Source organism: Phyllopteryx taeniolatus, chromosome 13 (genome assembly GCF_024500385.1).
Source record: "Phyllopteryx taeniolatus isolate TA_2022b chromosome 13, UOR_Ptae_1.2, whole genome shotgun sequence".
Lineage (NCBI taxonomy): Eukaryota > Metazoa > Chordata > Actinopteri > Syngnathiformes > Syngnathidae > Phyllopteryx > Phyllopteryx taeniolatus.
The window spans coordinates 4,297,344-4,316,276 of NC_084514.1; the positions used below are offsets into that span (position 1 = coordinate 4,297,344).

General features: G+C 39.4%; 1 non-coding gene across 1 annotated transcript; it reads right to left on the reverse strand.

Annotated features, from left to right (window-relative positions):
• Positions 1-2,231: 2,231 nt before the first annotated feature.
• On the reverse strand, positions 2,232-2,315 carry trnal-uaa (transfer RNA leucine (anticodon UAA)). Its single transcript has one exon. It is a non-coding gene; the product is annotated as a tRNA-Leu (tRNA).
• Positions 2,316-18,933: the final 16,618 nt, after the last annotated feature.

Genomic DNA, 18,933 nt, shown 5'->3' on the forward strand with positions numbered 1-18,933 from the left:
GTCGGTCATATACTAAAATTTAGAATATAGAAATAACCACTATGAGAACCACAATCTCAATGTGTGAAGTGAATCAAAATGTAAAATCTCTTGTATACATCAGTTGAGTCCACATTTATTCGCTTGCTCTTTAAGACATTATATGAGCAAGGGTCCTTAAAAACAAAAACAAAAAAAGGCAATGCAACTTACAAATTTCACATTGAATTACGAAACCAACAAGCAAACTTTAGGCCTTGTCTGGGTGCATGTGCATGTGTGTGTGTGCAGTGTTGGGAAAATGTCATTTTCTACACGAACAGTTCAAAGTTCAGTTCACTGTTCTAACAATGAACTAGTTTAGTTCATAGTTCAAAATATTTGATCTATTCTTATATTACAAAATATATATATATACATATCATGACAGTGTTATTGTACCGTTTTAAAGCATTCATTTTAGCATTCTGATACAAATATAAATTGTTTTAGTAATCAATTATGTACTGTACAGGGTATTAGAAAAGAACCACCGAAGAACACATTCACTCTCGTTTACGCAGTGTCCTTCAATGTACCTCGCGTTCTCACACGGCTGCGACGTGCCTGCCGTTAAATGGCGGCCGTGGCTGCACTGAATCACTCCCCAAATACAGCGTTTATCCGCTGACAAACAAAGCCTCGTATATAGTGTGTTCAGATGGGTTTGTCCTGAAAGTCCCGAACAAAACCTGGCACGTTTGAATGAAAATGAACTTTCATTCAAAAACCGTTCTCTGATGCCAGAATAACCGCGTTTTCAATTACGTTCATCAGAAACGAAGCGAAGTTCGGTTCACGTTCGCACAAAATATGAACTAGTTCATGAAGAACTATTTCATGAGCTTTTGTTCATTGAACTCGTTCAGGTACATCACTGTGTGTGTGTGTGTGTGTGTTTTAGGTTGCAGCATAGTGCAGACATGGCGTGGAAAACTGTTGGTCAAGATCTAAGTCACACATATGTCCAAAAGTAGGTCAAGTATACAGTACAGTAGGCTACATATGTGACAAAAGAAATGCGCATACATGTTATAAAGGAGAAAAGGAGGCATTAAGGCGTTAACTGGTCCAAAAAGTATGATTCAAATGGAAAACATTGTGGAGGTGGGAGTTTTTAGCCCGGTGGGAAAGATGATTGCTGATATCAGCCAGGTGGGACGACTGCACGGGTGTGACCTCACTGCGTGGGAGGAACAACTGACAAGACTGGAGCGCCAAAGGACTGATGAATTCCCACCATGCCGAGCCAACAACCTCGGCGGAAACGGCCCCAAGATAAACGTTGACACTGAACGTGCACCACACGCAAACCCTCTATCTGTAAATCTCCATGCTGATTCATATCAGCGGATGAGAGCATTTGGCTCATTTAAATCACAGTCTCCAAGCAAATGCGTTAATCTTAGTCTTTTTTAAATTGTAGCTCATTAGGCACAACTTCAGAATATAATGAGATCTAATGCAGCAGCTAATTAAAATTATGTCCTTGTTCTGATTCGTTTTAAAATTGTTTTTAATGTGGTTATATTGTTGGGGTGCATGTTGTGCATGTAACTATAGGGATGAGAAGAAAGATCAAATTAATACACTGAGTAATTTTGTCTGGATAGACACCTGAGAATTTGGTTTATTTTCATTATGATGCTGCCAGTGTACTAATAATTATAATATCATACCTTAGAAACAGTTTTAAGCGTCTATTATGATGTTGCCTGCAGCAGTAAACTGTTTGAACTTTAATTTTTTGGGGGGGGGAGGAGGCCCGCCACACCCATGGTATCTGCTTTATAACGGGCCGTGGGAGGCCTCAAGTACATATCACCGTATCACCGGCGCTTCAGGTAAAACACGCAGCCGTGTCTCAACAGAGGTTGTGGAAAGTGTGCGTAAGAGGCCTCTGTGGCTACTTGTCAAACACACAGCACTGTGACTCACTCAAAAACATTAAAAATGTGTGGGTGCCAACCAGATAATCACTTGTTGATGAATCACTGAAAACTAATCAATCAGATTAGAGCAACAACCTCCACCAAGGCAGAAAGAACACTACTGTTTGTACATATGCAGCAAATTGTAGTGCTCTTGTAAATACCTGACCTTTTCCATTAGACTTATTGACTGAGAAAAACATTGAAAAATGCTTACGCAGAAAATTGTATGTAAAAAACAATAACTCCATGCAGGTTTGGTTCAATTGACAAATGAGTCTTTACCAGGAGTGGGGTTCGAACCCTCGAGGATTGTACATCCATTGGATCTTAAGTCCAACGCCTTAACCACTCGGCCATCCTGGTCTGTTGAGCTCCATATACAGTAATATTGTTTAATTGTCTAAAATTAAGTCCTGCAAGCGCCTGGCAATGTTTTTTTTGTCGCCCAACTGCAGTTAAGCTCTACTTTGAGACGCTTTATTGCCATCATGCTGTTCCAACGTGTGGTATCGACATCAGGTTGTTGAGCATCATAATCTTCTGCTTTGAAGCCTTTGTACAATCTAAAGTGAGAAGAATCACTCTTGAGAAGCATCTTCTGAATTGAGCTGCTGAGTTTTACTGCAGCTCTCCGGATAGCTTTTCCCTGGCTTTGCGCCTGCTCGAGTAGTTTTGTGTTTTCATCGGTGGTGGTAGTAGCAGGACTTCCGCTACATGGTTTTTCCCGCTTCTCAAACTGGTGCTGAACTGTAATCGGGGAGCGAAAAACCTCTTGCTAGGTAACTGTTCCAATGTCATTTGGCGAGCCATGAAAAAAGGAAGGGTATCGTGAACTTTGGGACTCACTGGGACCAACTTACATATGAAATATAACAAAAATAATGCTTAAATCAGCTTTTTTAGTATGACTATGTTGATATCTCTTCCTTGTGATCGTTAAAACATTGTTTTATCACTGACTATTCTAGATAACGGTAATTATGTTCTGAATTTGTGTCTCTCATCACACAACACTGTTAATAAGACCATTTTAGCCATCCAGAGGAAGAGAAAAAAATGTGAGCCACATGACTCAGCAGAAATGACATGATTAAGCTCATTTCTATATAAACCTTAGTTTACTAGGTCAGAGTGGGACTATTTTTAACCTGTATGTGTGTGCGTGTGCATGTCCATCCTTGTGGACAAGCGGGTGCGAGCTTGATTTATTTTTATATTTTTAAATCATGTAAGCTGCTTTGACTTGCATTTTTTGTATGAAAAGTGCTTACAAATAAAGCCTGATTGATGTCCTCTCTTGTATTTTGACCCATATACCTTATCCACAGCTTCATCTGAATCTGCATCCTACTGATAAATGACAATGATAAATATGGGTCAGTGTCATCATCATCTTCATGATGTTTATCTAAGCGGACGAGTAACGAGTGTCCAACCATGTCAATACCAAATATTTGGTGGAGAACGTGTTCACAAGCGATCTCAAGTGGCCTCTTACCAGGAAGTTTGTGAGTCAAAAAGTATTTTTCCCAAGAGATCCAGAGGGATTGTGTTGGGAAAGTTTTTTGTTTTTTTTTTGTATCTGGCACATGCCTGAACAGTGGCTGCTATAAATCACTGATGCGAGGCATTCACCAGTGCCTCTGTCAAATGGGAGGGGAAATGACCTTATCTGTGAAAGAAGATCATCTCTGTTTTTGGTAAAGAGAAAAGTATAAAACATGCTCGCTTTCCTTCGTCACCATGAGTCAGGCACATGTCTTTAGTTGTAGCCTGAAGTATGTAAGTGACGAAAAATACGTGGAAGAAAATGATAAATTGGTGGCAGTGAATACAACAATTGATGCCATGTTATGATTATGTTTGATGGGTGCCGGTCTTCTCGCACAAAAAAGTCATCAACGGCGCCCCTTTCTGTAGTTGTGCTGTGGTGCGTGATGATAATGGTAATCCACCCGCTGCAGTGCAACGACTTACTCCAGCAAAATGGACGCTGTTGACTAATGAGCCGACAGACCACGTGCCATTCAATTGTCCACAGAGAAGTGGAATGTTAAGGTTTATGCAAGATAAAACAAATTCAAACCTCAAAGACTTTATGTCTGTGGTTTTCTATTTGCGTGCTCCGTTATATTTGCCTATAAATGGACCATTCCACCGAATCGGTGCCATTTGCTTGTTTTAACTCTCTAAAATCAAATTACATTTCTGTCACTTTTAACACTAAATCTAATAATACATATACTGAACTAATCAAAACGCGTATTGGCCCATCAGAGACAACTTGTACTGTCTGAAAGTCCTCATTTTAGCAGCAGAAATGACGTAACAGTAGTGAGTTTCTAGCCTCAAATGAGCAAATACAAGAAATATAGCCATTTTGCATTTATGCTAACACTAAACACATTACAGTGATTTAACAACATTTAAAAAACAACAACAACAACACCAAAACAACCAAATAACATAATTTAGGTAATAGGACTGTGAGATTTTAACCTCCCCGATCATCATTCAAATGTCATCAAAATAAAGAAAAATAAATCAGTGAACATACTTTTAGACTTCCTTATGGTCAAAAGAGGATCTGAATGATAAAACTTCCTGTGAAACTCTGACACTGCTCGTACAGGTTACCGAACAGCCCGCATCAGTGGGTCCAGTACTCCTTAGTCCCGGAGCACCCTCCAGAGGACTCCCCGAGGGACACGGTCAAACGCCTTCTCCAAATCCACAAAACACATCTAGACTGGCTGGCCGAACTCCCAGGCACCCTCTAGAACCCTGCCGAGGGTGTAGAGCTGGCCCACTGTTTCACGGCCAGGACGAAAACGAAAAATTGCTCCTCCTGAATCTGAGATTCGACTTCCTGACGGACCCTCCTCTCCAGAACCCCTAAATACACCTTGCCAGGGAGGCTAAGCCACATCCGGGTAAGGGAAAATGTGCTTCAATAGCTTTTATTGTCATAGGCGTTCTTTGAGTCTTACTTAAGACCTGTTTGTCATGGGTGACCCTGCCAGGGGCATTAAGCCCCAGACAACTATTTTAAACATCCTGTTTATTTATTCTTGTTACTGTATGATTGTCTTCCCTCCCAAAAACCTTGTTTTTTATGCTAAAATTAGCTAAACATTGACTATGTCAATTAGCAACGTTTGGCCTAGCATGTCAACTAGAAAAGGTGAAAATTGCTGTTAAATACGTTATTTTTTTATGAGCTCTCTGTCTTTTGTGTATGTGTATTTAGCAACAGAACAAAAGTCTTAATATTTTAAGACCGTTAACAATGTCAGTTAACCATAAAACATGCAGAGGTCCCACGATACCAAGCAGCTATTTTACAGCATAGCGCCACCATGCAATCCATAAAACCTGCCAACTCGATGATGAATGCCACCTCATTCTGTCAACCTGGAAATATATTTGTCCTCATACAGTAGACGGTTGCTTTATTTGGCATTTGGGAGAATCTGGACTGTCACAAATGACTTGATGTGGATGAGATTAAAAATAACTGTCATAGGCAACACGGTTAGTGGTTAACATTTATGCCCCACAGTTTGAGGGTTCAGTACAATGTAAAAGTACAAACCCCAAATTCAATTCCACATTCTGAGCACTTTCCCTGACTTTTGTTAACCCTGTCCCAAATTCAAAAGGAGAGAATATTTGAAAAAAAAAAACCCCAAAAAAACAATAACGTTCATCCATTTGAACATTAAATCTCTGTAGTGTATTCAATTAAATATAGGTTGAAAAGGATTTGCAAAGCATTTAATCTGTTTTTATTTCCCAATTTCCCAACTACATTGGAATTGGGATTTATAATATGTTTTTACTTTAACTTAAGTACTGTCGTTGAAACAGTACTTCGCTTTTACCAGTCTTTTTTTTTTTTTTTTTACAAAAACATCATGTTTACAGTTTAGGGGGTGGATGTTTGTTATGAAAAAGCACACTGCTAATGCACCCATTGCAATTATTCATATTGTTCTATATTGACGTGAATGGGTTAACTGTACATCAGAGTTGATTGACAGCAGGCTGCATCTCAAGTAGAAAGCTACAGATGCCAATTGTCTTGAAGCGAACGAAGTTGCACACCGAGGAGAACCACAAAACATCCATTTATTTTCTATAGCTCTAGTCTTCATTAGGGTCGCAGGTAGGCTGACTTTGGGCTAGAGGGGTCATGCACATCCTGGACCCGTCGACCAGTTCTGGTTGTACCCCGTCTCTCACCCAAAATCAGCTGGGGTAGGTTCCAGCTCACCCGTGATCCTAATGAGGACGAAGCATACTTAATGTTCTTTCATGAAAAAAGTGTATTAAAAGCAGAGGCATAGGTTGCCATCGCCCGGGGTGTGTCAACTATTTGCAACACACAGGACATGTTGTCATGTGAATGTCTTCAAGTTTTTAAGTAACAGTTCATGTGCAGTGTTGCTATGTTGCTGTCTGCTGCAGTAGGGTAGTTAGTGTTTGATTTAATGGGACGCTATGTGATAATACAGTATGTGCCTTAAAGCCTGAATTACAATCAATGTTTTCCTTATACAGTGGTAATAGAGACTGAAAGAACATACAGTACAGGGTGTGGTGGCTTTGGGTCATGCACACCTAATATGAACATCATTCTGCAAGGTACAGAATAGCAGACAGACAGGGACTGAAAACAGTGAGGCAAGTGACGGTCTGACAGTGTGGTGGTTTACTCACCGCTCGATTCAGTTCCCACTCAGTGACGGTTTGAGCAACCTGTGACCATGAACAGGATATGATGTATAGAAAATGGACGGATGGATGTTCAATAAAATGATGATGATGATGATGTTACCTTTCAAAACTTTGTAAACAAAGATGAGCCAGTGAATATCTCATCGACACACCTGATTAAAAAGTGTATTTTCTGACAATGAATGGCGGCGAGGGTAGTACCTGAAGTCAGGCTAAGCCTGGGTAGCAGTGAAAGATACAGTATGTGTGGCTCGACAAGGATCCCCTCCAATGCTGTTGGAAAAGTAAGGCCAATTCCTTTATTGTTGCTGTAGACTGAAAACACTTGGGTTTGGCAGCAAAAGATGAAAATGAGAGCAAGAGACCAACAGTTCAGCTTTTATTTCCAGGTATTTACAGTGCATCTAGATCTGATAAACAACTCAGAACATCAAAGCAGTATTTACAACAAGATACATATTTGAGGTGAGCAAAAGTATTATAACAGTTTGATTGAAATAAGATTGAAGTTATTGAAACATTACACTTGGGGTGGCAGTAGCTTATCCGTAAGGTCTTAGGCCAAGGAACTGGAGGGTCACTGTTTAAGCCCTGCTGCAAACAAAACCATTGCCACAAGTCGTTGGTAGAGATTCAGTGTAATGGTGAGTTGTACATATTTTATATCATTTGTTTTTATTGTTTTTGTCTTTAACTTGAAACTGGTCCAGGGCCCCACAAAGTGGTGGACCTCTGTGTTGTGCTGAGAAGATATCAGTGACGGCATTGATTAATTGACTTCGAATTGCCCTCATATTAGTGACAACGACTATTCAACCCCTACAAGCTACCAGTAATGACGAGGGCACTGGAAAAATGCCATACAAGACAGGAATCAAGTGAAATTGATTCACAGTTGTTTCTGGATAGGTTGACGTCATATCATCAGACTGCAGGTCACAGTCAGATTTTTGGACGCCATCCACTTCATGCACACCATTTGTGAATGTTCCAAGAAAAGGCCACTGCACTGCTTGTGTATAGTAAGAACATTCTTGGCCATTTTTAATGTGATGACAGAACATCCCCACTGAGTAAGGCCTGAACTTCATCACCTCGCCACGGTCAGTGCATGGCCGCACATTTGGAGATAAGTGTCAGTGGGGTTTCTTTAAGATCCGTGGCACATGACTGACCTACTTTCAAGAAAACAGGCGACACGACTTAAGCATTTATTTCACACATCTGACCTTAAATGCATCCAACTGTGACCGTCTATTCTTGTCATCTTGCAGATAAACATTGTTTGCAAATTCCAGGCATCCATTCTTCTTACTGTGATCTCATTAAATGAGTTTATACTTACTACTTTTAGGCCCAATCTTTGGGATTCCTTACATTCTTACACATGTTTGTGCTCAATAGAACCAGGTGGGAGTTTAATATTTTCCAGTAGCTGAATGGCACAGAATTGCCTTAAACTATAGCTGATTCCACTTTAACATGTGCTGGAATACCCTTGTGTACGCTGCATGTGATCACGTTTCTCTCCCGTTTGACGATCCATACCCTATAGCCTTGTAATGTATATGTTTAAGTATAGTTTGCGGGAAGTATAAATCAGTGCATGACGAATAGTTGTGAATGAATTCTGTGCTCTCTTACAATTCTGTTGCATGAGCCCAAATTACCTTTTGACCATTATACCAAGGAGGAGTGAAGCTACAGTGAAAAAAAAAAAAAATTATACGAGGAGAAATTATTATGAGATAATTTCAATAATTAGTGAGATGAAAGCAATGTTAAGAGCAAAAACGTCTACTTTTATGAATATATATACCTGTGTTAAAGACTGTTGATGATATTACCTGATTAATATATGATGTTAGTGTCAGAATGTTGTATTTAGGTTCCCATGGAAATTTGGACTCACTCATTAAAGTTATGACTTAATTCTCCCAATATTGTGACTTTTTTTTGTCATAATAATGTGACTTTATTCCCTGCACGTTCTGACTATTTTTCTTACAATAACTTAATCCACATTAATATTGCGATTTTTTCACATAACTGTAAGATGCCGGTGTTGTTGTTTTACATTTTTTTCTTTTGCTTCACCTGTCAGATAACTAGATGTGTTTTTAACAAATATTCAGTGATATTAGAAGAATAATAAAAAAATTTCCCCTGTTCCCTATCGGGAGATGGCAACTGCATGTCTCAGAATGTATTTATGTAAGAATTTTGACATTCACCAATATTTTCCAATCGACTTTTTTTCCCGGAATATTACAACTTTATTCTTGGAACATTATAACTTTTTTTTCCTGGAAAAAAATATGACTTTATTGTGATACTTGAATTTCCCCTTGAGGGACTATTATTAGTCCGATAAATAAAACAAATATTTCCACTTATTTTTCGTAACATTTGGATGTTCTCTGTTCTTTGAAAAAAAAGAAAATCTTTCATTGCATAATTTTTAGACTTCTTCTTGCAGTTTAACATTTTTTCCATGTTTTTGTATTGTTGATCTCTGTAAATGTCACAAGTAGTATTTTACCGTTAATTCAAAAGACGTGTACTGTGCAGAGTAAGTTAGTGTCCAGTGCGTTTTTTGCCCAGCCATTCCACGGCGCTTCTCCTGGAAACTATTCAATGTTGTCTAGTGCCGTTTCGGTGAAGAAGCTAATGAATAACAGGAGCTGCTTCTTTTTTATGATCCTCTTTGTGCTTCATAAAGCAAGGCTCCTTTTATATCCAGCTTCTCTTGCAGCCCCTTCCAGTCAGCGGCGAGATATTCAGTCAAAGGCTCACAGGCGCTTATTCCAAGGCCTCAACTTTATAATAGTATTTACTAGATTTCCACAAACAAGACAATTGATTATGCTGTCTGACGTGTCAAAAAAATCATCCTTGTGCTTCTTTTTATCTAACTTTCAGTAATTTGGCCACTCCATCGATATTTTGACTCAAGTGAGACTGAGGCTAGTTTCGGTGCCCGGGAATGCTGGCGAAGAATTAATTAAACACAAACATCGCCTCGTCTTTATCTCCTAAACCCCAGCCGACTCTGGCCTCGCTGAGCGGCTCTGACGTATTTTAGTAGGTCCTGAAGGAAGTGCTTACTTCTTTCATTTGAAAAGTGTGATTTGTGGCCGCTGGAGGGGCTCGTACGAGAGAACACGTGAGCAAAGATGATGCCTTGCATCGTTAAGTACGAGGTATGCACCAAGATGGGTTATTACATTTTTCTGTAAAGTATGATAAGAATGTTCCCCCGTTTTATCGCAGTTCATCATCCGTGCCCCGAGGTTGTTTCTATGGGGCTTTCTTTACTGTATACTTAGAGTAATGCTCTCGCATGTGGGAAAGGAGAGTCACAGTCATTGCTATGCTTTTCAGCTGTTTATTAAATGCCAGGAGAACAATAAAACACAATAAGCACACTCGCACCGGAAATGCAGTCAGCAGAAGCGCACGTCCAGACGCTCATGTGCAGACTTGCAGACGTCACACGCCACCCCACCAGGCCCCGCCTCTTTAAGGCACATGCTTATAGACAGACACTTTCATTTGTAAAGTATTTCTGTTTTTTGTGTTCACACATGTTTACAATGTGTTCAAAAAGTGTGTTTTGTACAGACGCACAAGCTGTTCAAAATAAAAATTCTTTCTGACTCTGATCATCAATAAAAGATTTTTCGTTCAGTCTCTCTGTGCAGCCCGGTGCCAAATGTCCCACGGACCGGTATTCATAGTTGGGGACTATGCTGGCAAAGCATTGTCATGGCAGAATCAGCTGGCAAACACATACAAGTCATGCACACATGACATGAGACATGAAAGTGCATACTGCACCTTAATGTTATCTTGGTTGCTCATGAGGAAACTAAAATAGACCATGTAGGATTATTTTTCTTGCAGTTCATCATTGGCAACCCAGCACACAGTGTTTAAAATATAGAAGTGCATGTATTACATTTACATTTACAAGGTGAAGGTTTATGTGGAGCAACAGTGTGTAAAGTTTGTCCAATTTATACATCATTTTAATCGTGTGTAAAGCATTAAACAGTAGTGGGCTGTCAGGGAAACCTAAATATAAATATTTCTTCCTTGAATTTGCATTCATTTATTCCCAACAGCCTAAACTCTTCATTGAACATTTTGTCCAATCAGAATTCAGTTTTTATGTGCTGCCATGTCAGTCTAATCTGTCTAGCGCCTTCAGAGTCAGTCATGATGGCCAATGTAAACTAAACTATATGAGCATTGGGACTGTTTCTTTAACCAATCAGATTTTAAGTTGGTCTCACAGGGCCAGATAGCTGGACCAGAAACATATAAGCCTTTTTACCGTCTTCTGATTGGCTGGTCAGAGCAAGTTTGTAGCAATCTGCACACATTAATACTTATAATCAGCATCTCTGATGAGTATGATGTATTATATTCAAAGTGCTATGTTTTATTATGTTATTAGATAAATAGTGATTCTGAACTTGTCCAGATGATCTACATGTCACAGTTGTATGCTGTTAATTATTATTATTTTTTATTTCAATTTTTTTTGCGTTTCTGTGTAATATTGATGGTTGATGGGCAGATTAAGTTGAGTAAGTCCCCACTGGAGGCCCAGGTACCAAATGCACAGCCGGCTGATGGTATTAACTGATATTTCCTGGTAACGTTAGAATTATGTTTTTTTTTTTGTGTTTTTTTTCCAGGCACGAGCAACAGGTGCCACCTGTCACCATAGCGACGTATTTCTTTTGTAAAGCATTAGTCTGCACGTGTCTTTTCTATTTGACTCAATGAATCAGCGCGTTGCCAATTGGTGACTCAGTGCCTCACAACTGGCAGCTCTCTGGCCGGTGCGCAAGTTGTGAAAACCAAAGTATTCCATGTCCAGCAAAGTGTAGGCATCACTTCCAGTTATCAACAAGTGGGCGCATGCAGATCTCCGTTTTTCTCACGTTCTCTGCAAGTCTGTGAATTCATAAATTTCAACACAGCGTGCCTAGTGGCTGATTAAGATGTGTGTAAGATAATGGCCTTTTGTAATTTAACATGCGCTAGCCAGATGTGATGCATGTCTACAATAAACAATTAATAAGAACTGAATAAATTCCTCCATGAGGATACATTCAAATATGTCATAAAAATTGTATAAATTTGGTACATTTTCCCCCCACTTTATGGGATGATCAAAAAAAAAAAAAAAAAAAAAGGAAATTTCTGAGAAAAGTGGGAAAGAAGTGGTCAGGTCATCAGTCTTCAACAGTTCCGGGAACCCTCGCCTCCCATTCCCCATGCCGCATGTCTTTCCATGCCCCGCGAAATAAAGGTTCCCTCCACGGCTCCAGTCATAACTCTTGCTGTCATGTCTGAGCATTAACAGTAAAGCCTGAAATATGCACAAGGTATGTCTCGGGGAACCATGTGGAGATTCCACAGTTGTGAGTTGGGGACTGCCCGGCTATCTCTGGAAACAAGAGCTTTCCCTGATGGAGAATAAGGAGCTAGGGAGTGACTGTATGATGAGGTGATTGACAGAGATTGACTGTAAATGTCACTTTTTAAAATATATTCAGTGAGGGTCTCATTGTGGAAAATAGTTACTTGAGGCTCTTTCATGTTCAGCCAGCAGCAAATGTTCAGAAACACATTTATCTATTTGTATTACACGTGCACACATGCATCACTTTATATATGTAGTTTCGTGTAATTTCAACATGAAATCTATGATCTGTGAGTCACACGTGCTTTTATTTCAATTACAGTTTATTGATTCTAACAGAGGCTGACAGTGGATGTAATCCTTTTTTGTGCCCATTTGATGAACAGTACAGCATGTTTTTTTTCCATCTGAAAAAGTGGTTAATCCCTTATGTAGGCCACATACCATGAAACCACACTACCCTCAATTTGCTTTGCGTTTTATAAACTTAAATTGTGTCTCTCAGTGACAATTTACTTATAACTGTACAGACAATAATCAACATCCAGGGTGTACTCACTCAAAGTGAACTGGGATAGGCTCCATTTCACCCGGGACCCAAATGAGGACAAGCATTATAGAAAATGATGGATGGAAATGGATGGACGAACATGAGCTTGAAGAGAATGTATGATTTCATTCAGATTTATTGTCCTTGTTCGGACCTCTTGCTGCTCGGCAGAATCCATGAAGAACAATTCAATTCAAATAAATGGCATATGTAACCGTCACAGTCATTCTGTTTCCTTGGTAACTTGGGATAGAGACCTATGCTGCATAACACAGCAATGCAAGGACAGGGAGATAAAACAGCAACGCGGTCACTGATAGAAACAATACTCAATTACTTTTCTGTATTCAGTATAAACGCAAATAAACATACTGTTTTATAGCGTTTGTACTTGTTACGGTCGTGGAGCTGGATCTAATATTCAACTGGAAAATTTCTTTGGCACATGGTTTTAAGAAATGGTCAGAAAGCTGTTATTTTGTTAACAGCATTTTGAGACATTAATTTGTCAGTGTAATGAATGGATCTCAATTAATGACAATTGGAAAGCCATTAAAAGCAGACGGCTCTGCTGCCCCTCACAGCAGAGCAAGGACGAGAAGAGATGACAGCAACGCAGTTACAGACAAACAATTTAATTACTACCTTGCATTGAAATTACTACTTCGTACTGAAATGAATATAAAGTACTTACCCAAAAGAAATGTCATTTTCCATAATGGTTTCACCTGCACGATCTTTTGGGCCACTGCCACCTCTGCTCCAATGCAATCGCAATTGTATCTACTGTTTGCACGAATAGTTAATGCAACTGCAAAGGTCCATTCTAACTCCTACTAAAAATCAAAGCAACATTTCTTTGAAAGATGTTTTTTTTTTAATTATTCCAAGAAAGTAGAGCCCTGCCAACAATGGGCTGAGTCAACACGTTGAAGCCTCATTTATCAAACACTTCAAAACGCTCATGAAGATAAGCTGCCGATATGAGGGACTCCTTTATTGTGTCTGCTTCGTGTAACTGACAACTTTATGCTACTTTAGTAGAAAAGAAGGTGCTGAGCATTCATTCGCTCGTTCAATTTTGTTCTGTCTCTGATCCTGTTTAGGGTCAAGGGTGAGAGGCGGTATGCACTCTGGACCTCTCGCCAGTCAATCACAGGCCAATTACAGACAAATATCCATTCACACTCACATTGTGCAGATCACATACTATACACAACGGTGCCTTGAGATAGGGGTTTAATTCGTTCCATGACCATGCGCTTATCTCAAAACACTTGTATTTCATAATAGATTTCCCTACTAAAATGAATGGAAATGAAATTAATCCATTCCAGTCACTCCAAATTTTTCTTACGTTTTTAAAAAAGTAGTAGTATATTGTACAATATAGTCAAAAAAGCAAAATAGAAGAGAACGTAAAGATATCAACTGGTTTTATGAAGCGTTTTACCTTTGCACACATGCACGCATGCATGCGCACACCCACGTGCACACGCACACACACAGTAGTACATTAGGGTGCTGTGCCTTTAAAAGCTCTCTTTCTCTCCCTCTCTCTCCTTCCTTGTTTGAGAAAAGCAAGTTGTGCAAAATTTAACATTGAACAGTTGGACAATATGCATTTAAAAGTTTACAGAAGGTCAAATGAAGTTCATTCCGAAATTCTAACATCCCTAACTTTTTGTGAGTAGTGTATTCGTTTGGCTTTGTACAGTAAATAATTTTCCATGTGTCGCAATCAGCACTTCCAGTGGTAACGTTATTTGTGCTTAGCTGTGAGGTTCATTCCTATGAAGGCATTTGATGACAGAGACTTTAAATTTGATGTGACCAATGAAGCCGATCCCATACTTAGTTGCTCACTGGTGTCAACAGCTCCTGCTTCCACTTCCTTTCGCCGTGATCACACCCAAGGTCTGCACAGGGGCTCCACGCTCCCAGGTTATGACTATATGTCAGAGAAAGTATGGAAACAGAAGCCAAGTGTTTTGGGTCCCTCAAGTTGCAGATGCCAAAGTCTCGTGACTGACATTTTCCGGCGGTGCTCCCATTGGGAGGCGCAATTCGGGGGCACGTGCCTGCTGGGCTGCAGCACTTGGAGTGGAGTGAAGTGGAGATCCTTGCAAAGGGTATATGATTTCCAGACCAGGATCCAGACATACTGATGAAAGAAAAAAAAACAATACCGTCATTTCTCTTTCATTTGCTTCCAGTTTGTAAGGTATAACTTAATGCTATTTTTGTAGACTGTAATTTAGCTTAAATGTACAGTATATAATGATCTCATATGTTCCGTCAGCGAGTGATGCAAATGGGATTTCCTAACCTACGAACGTAAACAAGAAGCAGTAAATTTTTTTATGTTTTTATTTTTATTTTCTAAAACGCCCATCCATCCATTTTCTATACGCACGTATTCTGCTCAGGGTCACGGGGAGCCAGATCGTAGCCCAGCAGACTTCGAACTCACATTCATTCCCACACTGCCAGCAAATCAGGGAAATGAACCACAACACCATCAGTGGTTTTGACAATTTACAGTATGCATTATTCTTGATGACAAAATTTAGACAGGTACAGTTAGCCACAAAATGATTCACAGTTCCCAAATGTTATTAAAAGACTGGAAATGCCACAAGAACGGGACAAAAGACTGTCAGGTGTATTTTCTTTTCCGGGACATTAATTTTTAAAAATTCATTAATAATTGCAAGACAATATCTTTGGTCACTTTCTTCAGTATTCCCACCCAAAAGATACCCATTCAACAAATAAAAGCTTTAACTCAACAATTGGCAAGGGTATGAATAACTGTATTTGTGAGGGTGTACTATTGAGTGAAGTACTTTGTCAGTGTTTCTATTCACTAACTTAATTTTGGACACATGCGTCCTTCCTTACCTTTGGGTCCTGACACACAAGCCAAATAGAAGTCAATGTATTACGATAATGATCCCGTATGGCTCATTTACACGAGTCTGACAATAACAGCGCTAATAGAGTCCAATTAGTGGCCATAACTCACTACAGTGTCACTACATTTTTATTTTACTGCTTTCAGCTGATTTATGTTGACTTAAGACCTTAATAACACATCTGAAGGCCAATTGTGTCAAAATAATAAATGGGTCAAAGACGAAACAACGGAACGTGAGCTACATTTGGAATGACCTCGGAATCCTTTGAACAAGATGTTTTTGCAGGACCGCACGCTTGCCTTTCAGCTAACAACGCTCATTAACTGACACGTACAGTATGTGAGCTAAGCACTGAACATGCGTAAAGATGACAATCAATAGCTGTCTAATTTGGGGATTCAGAGCAAAAGAAGAAGAAGGGAGCATCTTAAGGTTGAGATGTTCTCCTTTAATCTCTGCACTTAAAACGTTGGCATCCAGAAAAGCTCCATTTTGAGATGACACCTCCAACAACACAAGGATGATTTGGAGCTCAGTTGGCCGTCTCAATGACGCTTCCAGACAACTTGGAAGGCGGAATCTTCACGGTTTATTCTTCTTTTCTCTTCTTAGCTTTTTTTCCAGGCAACCCGTTGCAACTCTGACAGTTTGGGGACAAATCCAGAGCAACGAAAGCATAAATTTTTTTATTTTTTTTTAAAAAACGCAATCGCACTGAGAACAGCAAAGTGCACTAGTGGTTAACACGACTGCCTCACAGTTCTGCGGTTTTGAGTTTGAAATTAGGCATGATTTCCCCGTGCTTGTGTGGGCTTTCGACGGGGTACTCCCGCTTCCTCCCACATTCCAAAAACATGTTTCTTAGCTTTATTGAACACATGTGTGACCAGTCCAGGGTGCATCCAGTCTCTTGCCCAAGGTCACCTTAAATAAATGAATTTTAAAAACATAAAAAGAATAAGTAAATCACATTATGTTAGATTATATTTGATATTTTAATTAAATAACTCGCTACTCTAATGAATTAATTCACAATGATGTGCTTTTGTTGTACATAGCATTAACATCTCTGTTAAGGTTGAGTCTTGCTGAGTTTGTTTCATGGAGGCCAGTTTTTATCTTCACCGGCTGAAGGATTTATTAGAATCTCACTTTCTTCCTGAGGGAGTCTCGTGTTTCAGGGCCATGGCTGCAGTCTCTGTTGCCATGTAGCAATTTGCACAATTGCTACTGTAAACCCGGGGGCCAGTGTAAAATATTTATTTTGTATTAATTAGGGTTGATTACTACGCACAGTACGATCAAATACGGTCAAATACACACAATATAAATTTCGTACACACAATATAAATTCCATCCATCCATTTTCTATAGCGCTTGTCATCATTTAGGACAAACTGACTTTGAAATGGTCGCCAGCCAATCGCAGAGCACATATGGAGAAACAACCCTTTCACAAACACACACACACACACATTCCCACATATGGATAATTTAGACTTCAAGTTACCTCACGTGAATATTTTGGAATTGTGGGAGGAAGCTGCAGTAACTGGACAAAACTCACGCAGGCACAGGGAGAACATGCAAACTCCACGCAGGAGATTACAAGCCCAGAAAGGCAGACAGGCTCACAAAGAGGTCACCATGCTGCATGAGGAGTTTAAAAAATTATTTACACATGTATATTAATAAAACACCTGTTTAATACACACCTCTGAAATAACAAAGTCACTCAAATTACCGTTAATTATGTTTATTAATAATTAATGAAGACACGCTCATCATGTTAATGATTTCTTACAGTAGTTATCAGCAATGGTTTAACAAAGTGGGAAACAGGTAAATATCAATATGCAAACTATTTCTTAAAATCTCTACTGAGAGGCTTAGCGAATATTTTTGCTGCAGTCGGAGGGAAGACAGCGCCGCTGTCGTTTTCCGTGATAATTGCCAAGCTAAACTCTCCCCCCCCCCCATTCATCCTACATGTCTTGTTCTCTTATGTAAGTTTTGGACGCCTTACTATATAGTGTTGTAACTTAAAGTGAATACTAGGGACATAGACATGATGGACATGTTCTCCACGAGCGGTTTAGAGAGTCAAATATACAGTAAGTGGTTATCAAATGGGAATTGAGCTTTCCAACTGCTCTTCGTAGCTTATGTTGGCCTACAATGGTATCATAATGTCAAGGATATGGCTCATGATTGGGACTTTTACGCATGCAACAGTCACCAGAAACAGTTTGGAAGTAGATTCGGTCCATATTAAATCAAGCAAGAATTTCCCCTTCACCTCACAGATTTTCCTCCAATTTATTTAGGTGTGGATGGAAATTGGATTGCTGATTGACAAATGGACGTTTTACGTAACTACTCATTTCTCAGAAACTATATACTACACATTATAATATTTTGATGGGAAAAAAATATATATATTTATAGGTCAATGTAAAAAATATATATATATATTTTTTTTTTACATTGACCTTTGAAATGTACAAACAGCTTTAGGGGGAAAAAAAACACATAAAGACACATAAAGATCGGGCTGTTTTTGTCCCAATTCTGCCCCGTCCCGACGAAGGACATCAAACGCCAGACTCTTTTATGTTTTATAAGATGATCTTGTAAGATTATCCTTCTTATCCTTCTTCTTATTGTGTGTCAAGAGTGGATTCGTCCGTACTCATAGGGTCCGAAACGGGTCGGGGCCGACAATCCTAACTATTGAACACGTTCAATATCGACAACAAAACTTGTATGTGTGGGGAAAGGCGACTTCTTCAAACACGTCTTAGCCAATGCTGTTTTTTTGTTTTTTTTGTATAAAAGTGGGTTCTCCACATGGTAAATATTTGCCAAAGACCTTTTGAGACTTCATTGCCATTTGACAACGGTGCTGCTTCCGGCAACCTTCGGAAATACTCTGTAAATAGCACATACCCAGAAATGTTTCTTCCTCTTCTGTTTTGTTAGAGCACATGAGATTTCTGCTTCGAATGACGTTCCAAGATTGGCAGATTGTGAGATTGTGTGACGTCTGTAGCAGATAAAAAAACTGTTTTAAGATTTGATAAATCCTTAAGCGTGTACCAGACCTTAATGGAAGAATAGTCCAATTTTGTAGGACTATGACAGCGCTTTAAAATGATACCAAAATTAGCTTCCTAAGTGGTGTAGTTTCAAAGAATATCAATGCTCAAAGTCGATAAGTATCGCTAAATTAGCGCTACCAGCGAGCTAAAATTCTGGGCTGCCGACACAGCTCAGCACCAATGTATGTTGATGTACCTTGCATCACCGCATGAGGCAATCATTACCTGA